The sequence below is a fragment of the Lissotriton helveticus genome, chromosome 1_1 (genome assembly GCF_964261635.1).
Source record: "Lissotriton helveticus chromosome 1_1, aLisHel1.1, whole genome shotgun sequence".
NCBI lineage: Eukaryota > Metazoa > Chordata > Amphibia > Caudata > Salamandridae > Lissotriton > Lissotriton helveticus.
Genome location: NC_136057.1, coordinates 1,405,990,625 through 1,406,003,486, shown reverse-complemented (window position 1 = coordinate 1,406,003,486; position 12,862 = coordinate 1,405,990,625). Strand labels below are relative to the sequence as shown.

Below are 12,862 nucleotides of genomic sequence, written 5' to 3'. Positions count from 1 at the left end.
TAAACACCATCAGGGTAACAATGAATCTGTGCATGCAATTTCTTCAACAAATCCAATCCCAATAGATTCTCCCCACAATGTGAAGTCAACAGAAACGGGGAGTCTACCGTGACCGGACCAATTGTAAATGGAATAGGTTTGGAAATGGGGCTCACCACCGGAATTCCCAAAAATCCCACTGAAACATTATTTTGCCCGGACAGAGCAGCACCTGGGACCAGCGAACGAGAAATAGAACTATTCATCGCACCTGTATCAACTAGAAACTTTTCAGATGTCCCCATCAATGGCCCTTATACATAAGGACCTTGCTGATCAACGGGTACTGACACCTGGCCTCCACTCTGTCCTTGGCTGCCCTATGTATAAGCATAGCCTTCGGTCCCATCTATTGCATGGTCTTCATTTTAATACTGCCTACCTCTCGGGTTATCAAAATAATTATTTTCCGATTCACCGTGCGTTGCCTCCTCTCCCCGCATGTCACTGCGATCCACACCACCTCGACCTCTTCCTCTCATTGCCCCATTCTGAGCCAACAATATTGGACACTGAAATTGCCAATGTCCTTCCTCCTTACAGTAAGCGCACTGATTTGGTCCCCAAGCAATAGCTGGTCCCCCGCCTCGTCCAGTTCCCGCCCCCCTCGGGACAAACCCTCTACTGCCTCTCTCTCTGCCTCGTCCTCGGAAGACTTGTTGCAACAGCACCCAGGTCTTAAGATCCTTCACTTTCTTTTCCGTCTTATCCTTACTCTCATTTTCCCTATGTTTGTAATATTGAGCCATGCTCAATATTATTGAGGGCGTAGAAGTAGTCCAAGTACTCTCCGCGGCTTGTAACCGCGTGGAGATTTCCGGCAACAGATTTGTCACGAAACGATTAACAATCGTACGCCGCCTTCCACTGATAAATCCTGCCCACTAAAGTCAATGAATACACCTTCAAATCTAGTGAAGAAATCAGAAACACTTTCATTCTTCTTCTGCTTACACGCTGTCAATTTGTCCCAATCCACTTTACGAGGCGGAATTAAGGAATGCATGTAAGTAATAATCCGACCCGGTAAAGACAATAGTTCAGGTTTCGGTTTATCACCAGGCTTTTGATCCTTATCCCAACCTTTTATCTGATCCCAGGTTCCGCCTAACTCCAGAACATGATACTGATCATGCACCTGACTCCACACAGGAGGAGGCCGCTTCTGTGAGTTCTTTATAATAAGCCGTAGGGTTATTACGGGGGTCAGGGAAATGTGACTTTAGCGAGATGACCTCACTCCTCTTCCAGGGGGTGTAAACCCATTGCTCTTGTACTCGTGCCTCCACACGAGCTCTGATTACCACATCCTGATCGGTTTTTAATTCCAGTACTTCAGGATGGAAGGATATATGCGTTGTGGAGCATAAGGGGGAGGTGGACGCGTATCCAATAAATCCTCCTTCTCATCTCTGCCTCAGTCCTGGTCACATAGGTTTTATCCACCTGTAATCTAAATTGTCTATCTGCACAATCAATTCCCTTTTCCCTTTTCAGTTTGAGCTTTATCATAGGCTATGGCTTGCTGCGTAATCGTCTGACCTCCTTTTATTTTACATAATTTCTCCTCCCTGATACGTCTACGTTTTGCTTCCTTCTGCCACAAGTTTAGAGAGTCAACCGACTGCCGACTTCGTTTAGAAAATAACCGATCCTGCAAAAAATGTATGCCATAGCGTATTAAACAAGATGGGTGTGATACCATGTTTAACATACATATCATAACTCGGGCTGCCCTCGGGCGGGGCAGGTTGACTTTCATCCAAACGCCTGCCTTTTCGGCGACAACAGCATCCAAAACATAATTTACTAAAATACGACATAATGATCGTTGACAGTTATTCCTGATTCAAGAAACAGTCTTTCAATCATGGCCATGTTCACACATTCCCAACATTTCACCCACTCTCTGAGTCAAACATACACAGAGCAATACATATATATACAGAAATTTTCAACATGACATGTCTCTTCCTTATTTTTTTCTTTCTAAACAAAAGAACAGAGCCCGTCGACTCCTGTTCATGGAGAATTAATCAATTCAGATTCCAGACCAACAGACACCAAAAACAAGCAGTCCAAAGACTACCAAGAGACCGTCGGACAGGTATAACCACAGACTGTCCTACAGACCATCCCGAGGCCTTCCTGGTTCACCCCTGGGACTATTCTGACTAAGCCCGCTACTATAGCACCGCTTCAGATATGTCCCAGAGGCTACCCAGGTACAACCACGGGCCTTTCCGAGACCAGTCTGGCCAGGTGCGTACCACACAAGCCACACCAAGGCATTGGATCAGCGTCTCTATTATTCACAAAACAAGTCCGTGGAGCATCTACCCGGGCAGCCACAATGCTGCCCCGTCAGACCCCCAAAATTCTCTGTGGTACACCGACCACCAAATCCGATACAGTTAACTGCTCCAAAGGCACTGCTCAACAGCGCGTTCCAAAGACACCAAAAACAATCCACTCACCTGGTGCACGCGGGTATACTTGTGTATTCTCCACTGCCAACTCCTGAAGACCAACACGGTCAGCTCCCGGGTTACGCCTGTAGGACTCCGGCGAAGAGTCACTAGCAGCTGGGGCTCTCTGATCGCAAGAGTGGAGTAAGTCGAAACTTTCCGCTCGACCGGAGCTCCCCTTTCTTTGTCCTTTCCACCCGGTTACGGGGAGGACAACCCTATCACGGAGTCCCGGCGGAGTCGCCAACTGAAGTATACAACAAATAATATAAAGGGCTCTACCTACCAATAGCCCAATCCCCAATTATCAAATAATCAGTCAGTTGGCATTGAAGAAAGTTCAATCATTTATTAAGCAGAATACTCTATAGAGGAGCCTCTCCAACCCTCACCCATCAGGTGCGCGGAGAAGACTGCTGCCTTACATAAGCATGAGCGCAAAATCCGCTACGCTCGCGGATTTTGCGAATTTTCGGTAAATCCGCGATCCACGAACTCTCGCGAATTTACCGAAAATCCGCAATCCGCGAGCGGCGGATTCCGGGGGCAAAAGTTCAAGCCTGCCTGGCCTGTTGTAACTAATTTACGATGGCGCCGGCAAGCTGCCAGCGCCATCCTAAGATAGTTACTAAATTAGCTTCAACAGGAAGCTCTAATAGATAAGATAAAGCAGGTCATCGAGCGCCTGCTTTATTTTATCTATTAGAGCTTCCTGTTGAAGCTAATTTAGTAACTATTTTAGGATGGCGCTGGCAGCTTGCCGGCGCCATCGTAAATTAGTTACTAAAGGCACAAAACGGTGGCGTCTTCTTGAATAAATATGAAGGGCAGGGTTTCAGATATCGATTAAGCATGTGCCCTACTTGAAGCTTAAATTCAGTGACTCATTCATTGGCCCAAAAACAATCGTGAGCGTTGTCAAGGCTAGGCAGATGTGCCTTCTTCCCTAATATACCATCGCAAATAAGCTGTGATGCTGGACAGAAGCCTTTGCATCCTTGACTTTCACGAGCGCAATCCTCGTGCTGTTCCTGTGGCCAGGAGCTTCTGTATCTTTATCTGCTGCTCTGATCGGTCTCTGACCTTTAATGCACACAAGAGGCATGTGCACTCGCATGGAAGCCCCGTCCGTTTGGCCCCGCCCACACACTCGTGGTGTGCACCGTCTTCCCGCCATTTACCCACTATGACAGCTCACTCACGGGACCCCTGCGCCCCTCGGCGCGATTGCATAATAACACACACCTGGTCGCTGTAGACAACTCTCTGGCACTTTAGGCAGCTGTAGTGTAGTAAAAGCACTATACATCTACCCAACGAGGTAGCACTTACTGATTATATAGTAGAAAGTACTCCAGTTGAGTAGAGGTATGGCACAAAACGGTGGCGTCTCTTTGAATAAATATGAAGGACAGGGTTCAATCTGGCACGATGATCCTGGCATGGAAGCCCCGCCCCAAATCCGCCGATCCGCAAAATCCGCGGATTTTGCGGATCCACGATCCGTGAATACGCAAATCCGCGAATCGTGGATCCGCAAAATCCGCCCATGCTTAGCCTTACATTCAAACCAAAGGCTATACACTTTCAGTTCAACACATAGAATCACTGTAAAAGGAAAAACACCAGTTGGCCCTCGGGCCCCGAGGAAGGACCATGTATGGCACACATGATTACGTCAAAGCTTTACTATTTGTTACTGGGAAGGTCAGGAGGGGTGACTCCCTTTCGTCCTGGTGTCCGGGAATGTAGGCACGGCGCCTCCTGGAATGCGCTTATCGCACCCAAAGCCAGATGCGACCTTGAGTCCCAGGACATAGGGAAAACAGTTTACTTTCAGCTGCTCTCAGTAACTCAAATGAACTGGGGCTTGACAACTACTGGAGAGTGACACATGATCGCACCTCGTGTCTGAGTCAGAAGAAAGAAGATGGCGTCTGTATGGTTCTCGGCCTACTCTGTTAGTAATAAAAAACACTGAAAAAGAACAAACCTTTCCTACCAGCGGAAGCATATATGGATTATGTTATATGTATATCAAGCAAAGAGGGTATATAGATACATCATGCTAACATACTATATATATCCGATACTCCTCATGTATGGAAAATCTAATTTTTATCCCTCATCTTAACCCAACAAAGGTAAAACATTTTGCATTGATAGGGACTCATCCCTAGGGGGGCGAAAGCGGGCCCAACCTGACCGCCTGCAGGGGGCGATCAGCGGGACGCCCAGGTATATCAAATCAGTCACTTTCAAAGAGTGCAGGATGCTGTTCTTATATTACATTACTATTATAAAGGATCATGTTTGGAGCACAGTCTCTTGGTTTCAAGCCAAGGAGGGTCAGTTATAGTGTGTCCATCGCATCTGCTTGTAAGTCGTTGCCACTGGTGCGGCCCCCTTCCTACGAGTCTGTTCTGCGGTTTTCAAGTCTTTGGGCCAGACGCTGGTCCTTCACATATCGCTCTGCTTTTTTAGGGTCTGTGAAGAAGGTTGTTTTCCCAGCATGCAATATCCTGAGCTTGGCTGGGTATAAAGGGGTGGAAGTCCTTAAGGGCCTCTTGGACTGCCTGAGTGAAGTCCGGGTAGAAAGATATTGCATTCCCCAGGTACGCCACATTTTGCATCTCCCTGGCTCGACGAAGTACCGTGTCCCGGTCCCGGTAGTTGAGTAGGCGTGTGATTATGGGTCTGGCCCCTGCTCCGGGGGGAGGTGGGGGGGACACGGTCCAAGGGTGTGATCAGCATTCTCCATAATGCACATTGAGGACAGGGACTTGCCAAATGTGGAATGCAGCAACTCCTCGACATAGTCCTCAACACGCGCCATGGCCGTGTACTCAGGTACTCATGTAATGCGTAGATTGTTATGACGTGACCTGGCCTACAGGTGTCAGACTAACCTTATGCCAACCAATTCCACAGGAGGAGAAGAGTATTTCTCTGATGCCCTCCGAAGTCTCCTGACTGAGTAAACATCTGCCAGCACAAAACAGGGGGAAGGGGAAATTGGGAAGAGAAAGAGAGAGACTGCCTCGGCTTCTATTCTGTCTTCAACTACGCTTCTTATGTCTTATGGAATATCTTTTATCTTATTTGACGTAGCGGTGTAGACAAGCATCTGAAAATAGACAACAAGCATAAACACCATTCCTTTTTCATATACAAATCTTAAACATATTATTTTTTAGCACATTACTTTTTCTTTTTTTATACCTAAAACTAACAAGACAATTGCCTCCCTCTCATAGTGTGTAGATGACAAGAGTTAATCACAAGTTCTGAAAGGAATATTCGCACGCAGGAGTGTCGAAGAGAATTCCTTAAGTCTACTTTTGAGTGTCAAAATATAGTCAATGCAGGATTTTGAAGAGAAAACCTTACTTGGACACGTTGCAAGATGAGAGAAAGTGCTACACTGTAATGTCCAAGGAACACACTCTGCAACAAATACAAAGTTCTTCAAATAGGTAAAGCCGGGAAAAAATTATATATGAGAATGAACTCCTCGGTGTGCACACCAGCTTTTTGAAGTAGGCGTTACCCAAAAACAAGAGGTACTGCCTTACGCGGAAAATTTCCTATCAGGAAAACAGGCGCCTGAACGAGACACTGCTCCTCGCTGAGGTAGAACAGTTGAAGTGCGCAGAGCAGGTGTCATGAGTCACCCACCTTAGTTCCAGATTGTTTCACCTTGATGATGATTGGCCCCTAGTCCTCCTAAAAACTGACAGAGTGACAACTAGATTTAGACCTCAGGGGGGAAAGGATTTGGAATGACAAGAGAAAAAAACAGACGAATAGTCCAGGGTCTTTGTGATGCACACTCAAGTCCAGTTTTGGGTAGGTCACTGGAGTTCTTTGGATCCTTGATCTCCTAATACAGAATATATAAAATGAACAATTATGCACATATGCCCCTCCTTGCTAATAGTCTCGGATGATAATTCTATACATTCTTACCTAATTATGTCTAGGATCGTACATAAAACTATCACTGCAAATGACTTGGTGTCTGATCAGCAAACTAAAAGACAAAAATATGTATATATGTTAATGGTTAGTGACTGGCTTATTCCTTATAGTAAACAGACAAAATATCGACTTCAAAATATCGAATGGACAAAATATCGACTTCAAAATATAGAATGGACAAAATATCAAATGGACAGAATATAGTCATCAAAAATATTGTTTTTAAGGTAAGTAATGTAATATCGAATTTTAAAAATATAGAAAGTCAAAATATCGAAGTATATAATATAGGTTATTAAAATTATCGAATTTTTTATAATATTCAATTTTGTATAGTGTTTTTTATGTTATTATATGTGTGAAAAGTGTGTATTTATGTTATAATTTATTTTAATTAATGAATTTTATGTTATTTAATTTTTGCGTAATTTAATTCTGTAGCGGGTTGTGGGTTTATAGGGGAATAGGGTGGGAAGTAATTTAATTATAATTAATTAAATATGTAAATTTATTTATTGGTATTTATTTTGAATTAATTGTTAATTCATTGTTATTTGGTAATTAATTAAATTTTAATTGCCAATTAATTTTATTTAATCGATTAATTGATAATTATGTTAATTTTACTAATTTATTTTCTGTAGCGGGTTGTGGGTTTATATGGGAATAGGGTGGGAAGTCATTTAATTATAATTAATTAAATATTTTAATTTATTTATTGGTATTGTTTTTGAATTAATTTTTAATTAATTTTATTTGGTAATTAATTAAATTTTAATTGCCAATTAATTCTATTTAATTGATTAATTGATAATTATGTTAATTTTACTAATTTATTTTCTGTAGTGGGTTGTATGTTTATAGGGGAATAGGGTGGGAAGTAATTTAATTATAAATAATTAAATAATTTAATTTATTTATTTGTATTTATTTTGAATTAATTGTTAATTAATTATTAATTGCTAATTAATTAATTGTTAATTTGTAAATAATTTGTATTAATAGGTAACTAATTCTAATAATTAATTTTAATTTGTATTTTTAATTGATTATTATATTATATTAAATTGGTAATTACTTTTAATTAATTTTTTATAGACATTAATATATATATTTTTTAAAATAATGTATGAAGTATTTACTTTCCCTACTGTTATACTCACTGGAGTGGGAATAGTAATTTTTACCCCTACGCTATCCAACGCTTTCCCTACTGTTGCACTCTCTGGAGTGGGAATAGTAATTTTTACCCCTACACTATCCAACGCTTTCCCTACTGTTGCACTCACTGGAGTGGTAATAGTAATTTTTACTCCTACGCTATCCAACGCTTTCCCTACTGTTGCACTCTCTGGAGTGGGAATAGTAATTTTTACCCCTACGCTATCCAACGCTTTCCCTACTGTTGCACTCACTGGAGTGGGAATAGTAATTTTTACCCCTACGCTATCCAACGCTTTCCCTACTGTTGCACTCTCTGGAGTGCGAATAGTAATTTTTACCCCTACGCTATCCAACGCTTTCCCTACTGTTGCACTCACTGGAGAGGGAATAATAATTTTTACCCCTACGCTATCCAACGCTTTCCCTACTGTTGCACTCTCTGGAATGGGAATAGTCATTTTTACCCCTATGCTATCCAACGCTTTCCCTACTGTTGCACTCACTGGAGTGGGAATAGTAATTTTTACCCCTACGCTATCCAACACTTTCCCTACTGTTGCATTCTCTGGAGTGGGAATAGTAATTTTTACACTCCCGCTATCCTACGGTAATAATATTGTATATTTTTTAATAATATTATGTTAATATATATATATGTTTTAACAAATAAAATTGTATTTTTTTTATAACTTAAATTAATGATTTAATAATTTTAAGGTTATTTAAGTATTATTAAGTATATTTTAGTTATTTATTTATTTGTATTTATTTTGAATTAATTGTTAATTAATTATTAATTGCTAATTAATTAATTGTTAATTTGAAAATAATTTGTATTAATAGGTAACTAATTCTAATAATTAATTTTAATTTGTATTTTTAATTGATTATTATATTATATTAAATTGGTAATTACTTTTAATTAATTTTTTATAGACATTAATATATATATTTTTTAAAATAATGTATGAAGTATTTACTTTCCCTACTGTTATACTCACTGGAGTGGGAATAGTAATTTTTACCCCTACGCTATCCAACGCTTTCCCTACTGTTGCACTCTCTGGAGTGGGAATAGTAATTTTTACCCCTACGCTATCCAACGCTTTCCCTACTGTTGCACTCTCTGGAGTGGGAATAGTAATTTTTACCCCTACACTATCCAACGCTTTCCCTACTGTTGCACTCACTGGAGTGGTAATAGTAATTTTTACTCCTACGCTATCCAACGCTTTCCCTACTGTTGCACTCTCTGGAGTGGGAATAGTAATTTTTACCCCTACGCTATCCAACGCTTTCCCTACTGTTGCACTCACTGGAGTGGGAATAGTAATTTTTACCCCTACGCTATCCAACGCTTTCCCTACTGTTGCACTCTCTGGAGTGCGAATAGTAATTTTTACCCCTACGCTATCCAACGCTTTCCCTACTGTTGCACTCACTGGAGAGGGAATAATAATTTTTACCCCTACGCTATCCAACGCTTTCCCTACTGTTGCACTCTCTGGAATGGGAATAGTCATTTTTACCCCTATGCTATCCAACGCTTTCCCTACTGTTGCACTCACTGGAGTGGGAATAGTAATTTTTACCCCTACGCTATCCAACACTTTCCCTACTGTTGCATTCTCTGGAGTGGGAATAGTAATTTTTACACTCCCGCTATCCTACGGTAATAATATTGTATATTTTTTAATAATATTATGTTAATATATATATATGTTTTAACAAATAAAATTGTATTTTTTTTATAACTTAAATTAATGATTTAATAATTTTAAGGTTATTTAAGTATTATTAAGTATATTTTAGTTATTTATTTTTTTAAAAATTTAATTTTACATTTTTTTAAAGAAATTCGATATTTTTACAAAGTATATATTTTTAAACGATATTTTGGAGTCAATATTTTTGTACTTACCTGTTTGTAGATAAGATTTAGATATTTTGTCTGTCGATATTTTGGCATCGATATTTTTAGTAGTCTATATTTTGTCCCTCGATATTATGTCAGTGATCCATTCCTTATATGTATGCACTCGACTTATCTATATGCATACCTGAGGTTTTAACTTTTATATCTGGATACAGATTAATGCTTTCTCTTGTGTTATATGATCAGCATTAAGTTTTCACTAAATATAATAACAAGAAATGTTGTTACTTAAAAATCTAATATATTTAATATAAACATTCATTTAAGATTTTACAATTGTTCTTACTCGTTGAACTGCGCTATAAACCTCTCAATCGAGAGAGTTGAGTACTCGGCTGCAAATTACACATAAATAAAGCCTTTCTGTCTTTAAATCAAAGTGTCCTTTTAATTCAGCAAATACGGCAATGTCTCTTGCAATGCGTGAGAAACTTGATTCTTCTCAAGATCTTCTGTGCACTTGTACTTGGAGTCACTTGAATCCAATGCGGTCCAAAAAACATGCAGTTGGCATATAAATAACTAGTTCACTCACCGGTGGTGCGATCAACTCTAATACCTTCTCTTTTGTTTTGCAGGTTGCTGTTGTTAGGGAATTTACGGTAGCCGGTCTGGAGCCTGAAGGAAGTGGAAGACCGATCGTCGTAGAACAGGGTGGGGGAAACTCCAAGAAGAATCCAAAGTCGGGTCTGCGATCGGGAACTGGAACCAGGTAGGTGAGATCCAACGAGGTCAAGCGTTAGCGAGTGAGTGCGAGCGGTTTGTATACACGCTTCAGAAAATTAACATACACACGGTTCAACTCGGCAGTTTAACGAGTGTGGGAAAATCATGTATATTGATGAGGGCTGGTGTTTTCGGGGTTCCACCGTAATGAATACAACTTGTTTATGCCAACACATGGGGCACATCTTCTTGCACGATCTACGCCTTACTTGAAGGAAGCAATATGTACATATATATGAGGGACATACTCCTGAACTAGTCCAAAGAGCTTTCAATAGTTCTAATACATATTGTCCAGTCCCAAGACAAGCCTTTAAGTAAACAATGACCTCCAACATATACAAAACATTATAAAATCACAACACAAATATCAAAAATATTACAATTCAATTTGTTAAAGACTTTGGTGAATTGGACACAGTGGGCATTTGAAATAGGCGGGTGTTTAAGAGAAACCCCATGACAGTTCCTCCCTCAAAGGCCACCCTATGGGTCGTGGTTTCTCGGGATGTAAAGCATGAAAACGTCTAACCAAGCGATCCGCATGCACATTGGACGCTGGTTCCCATGATTGTTTATATGCCTCATACCCCTTCCAGTCTAGAAGTATATGCATTTTTCCCTGAATTCTCTTAGAATCAAGAATACGATTGATCTCATATTCTGGGTGATTGTTAATAATAACTGGAGGGGGGAGAATCCGTACGAGTCAGTAGGTTATATTGTTTTAGTAGGGATATATGAAATGTAGGTAGAGAACTTGTCAGGTAATTCTAATTGGACCTTGACTGGATTAAGAATCTTTTTTACTGGGAAGGGGCCAATAAATCTAGGCTGTAGCTTTCGTGGTCCTTCTAACTGAATGTTTCTTGTAGATAGCAAAACTAGATCTCCCACTTTATAAGAAGGTTCAGGTGACCTATGTTTGTCTGCTTGTATCTTGTTCTGCTTCTTAAATTTAGCAAGACTTAATTTAGCTTTTTCTTGTATTGTTTGTAACAAAGATGTTCTGTCACAGACAGTAGGGGTGTCATAATGGGTAAAGATTGAACTGGAATGGAGCGGAGGTGTTTATCTGTTATAAAGTAAAAAGGTGAACATCCTAATGAAGAATGTACACTATTGTTGTAAGCGAATTCAGCTAACGGGAGAGCTTCATCCCAACTCGCAGTTACAGTAGAAATCAAACATTTTAGGCTTTGTTCCAAATATTAATTGATTTTTTCAGTTTGCCCATCCGTTTGAGGGTGGAAGGCAGAACTTAAAGCCACGTCAATGCCTAATTGAGCACCGAGAGTTTTCCAACATTTTTAGTTAAACTGAGGGTTGGAAATTATTTTACTGGGCAATCCGTGTAATTTAACTACATGATTTAGAAGAATGGTACTAAATTGTACTGCAGTCTGTAACTTTGGGAGAGGTATGAAATGACTCATCTTGGATAGTAAGTCCACGACTACAAGTATGGTCGTGTTTTTGTTAGATTTGGGCAGATCAGTTATGAAGTCTACACTAATAGTGTGCCACGGAATGGAAGAAATAGGTAAAGGATGCAAGAGTCCAGCTGGTGCTATAGGTTGGGTCTTGTTTCTTGCACAGATTGTACATGTTTTCACATATTCTCGGATATTGTCTTGCATCTTTTCCCACCAAAAGTGTCTTCTATATAGATCTAAAGTTTTATATGTTCCTGGATGACTTGCCAAACCCGAGTCATGGTTCCACATTATAACTTGATGTCTTAAGTCCTTCCGAGGAACACATTTTTTGTTATCATGAAATAAAAAAACATCTTTGTTAGAATTGTTAGGGTTCTGTAACCATTTTTTAAGATCAATGGATTGTGATGCCTTTTTAATATCCTGAAAAACGTGTCTTCCTGAATTACTGCGATTATTTTATTTTCTGGTATGATACTTGGTGCTCTGGTAATTTTTTCTGTTTCTTCTTTTTCATCTAACCTGGATAAGGTATCAGATAACAATTGTTGTTTACCAGGTCAGTAAGTAATTATGAAATCAAAGTCACAAAAAAATAATAGCCATCTAATTTGCCTGGGGGTGAGCGCCTTAACGGATGTTTTATGATCGGTGAAAATAGTAATAGTGTGCTTGGCTCCAATAAATGATGTCTCCAGTCACCGAAGGCTGCTTTGATGGCTAATAGCTCACGCTTTGCCACTGTGTGATTCCTTTCTGCTTGTAACAATGTTAGTGAGAAATACGCTATTGGGTGTAAATGTCCTGTGTTAGGGTTCTTTTATAAGAGAACTCCTTCCAAGGCAGTTTGAGAGGCATCTGCATCAACAAAGAATGGGTTATCTGGATCTGGATGGCACAAAATAGGAGCAGTTGTAAATTCTTGTTTTAATCTGTTAAAGGCCTTGTCTGCATCGTCCGACCAATGAAACGATTTCCCCTATTTTAATAAATTAGTTATGGGGGGAAACTATTTCTGAAAATTGGGCAATAAACCTTCTGTAGAAATTAGCGAATTCCAACACCTTTTGGATGTATTTTAATGATTTGGAAGAAGGCCAATTATTAAT

General features: G+C 39.9%; 1 protein-coding gene across 50 annotated transcripts in view; it reads left to right on the top strand.

Moving 5' to 3' along the window:
- NFIX (nuclear factor I X) overlaps positions 1-12,862 on the top strand; it is a 5,476,577-nt gene that overhangs the window by 1,225,359 nt on the left and 4,238,356 nt on the right. For all 50 annotated transcript variants that reach the window (XM_078684524.1, XM_078684487.1, XM_078684527.1 and 47 more), the window contains one exon: positions 10,167-10,300. The gene's annotated coding sequence lies outside the window, so the exon portion shown is untranslated. The remainder of the gene's footprint in view (positions 1-10,166; positions 10,301-12,862) is intronic.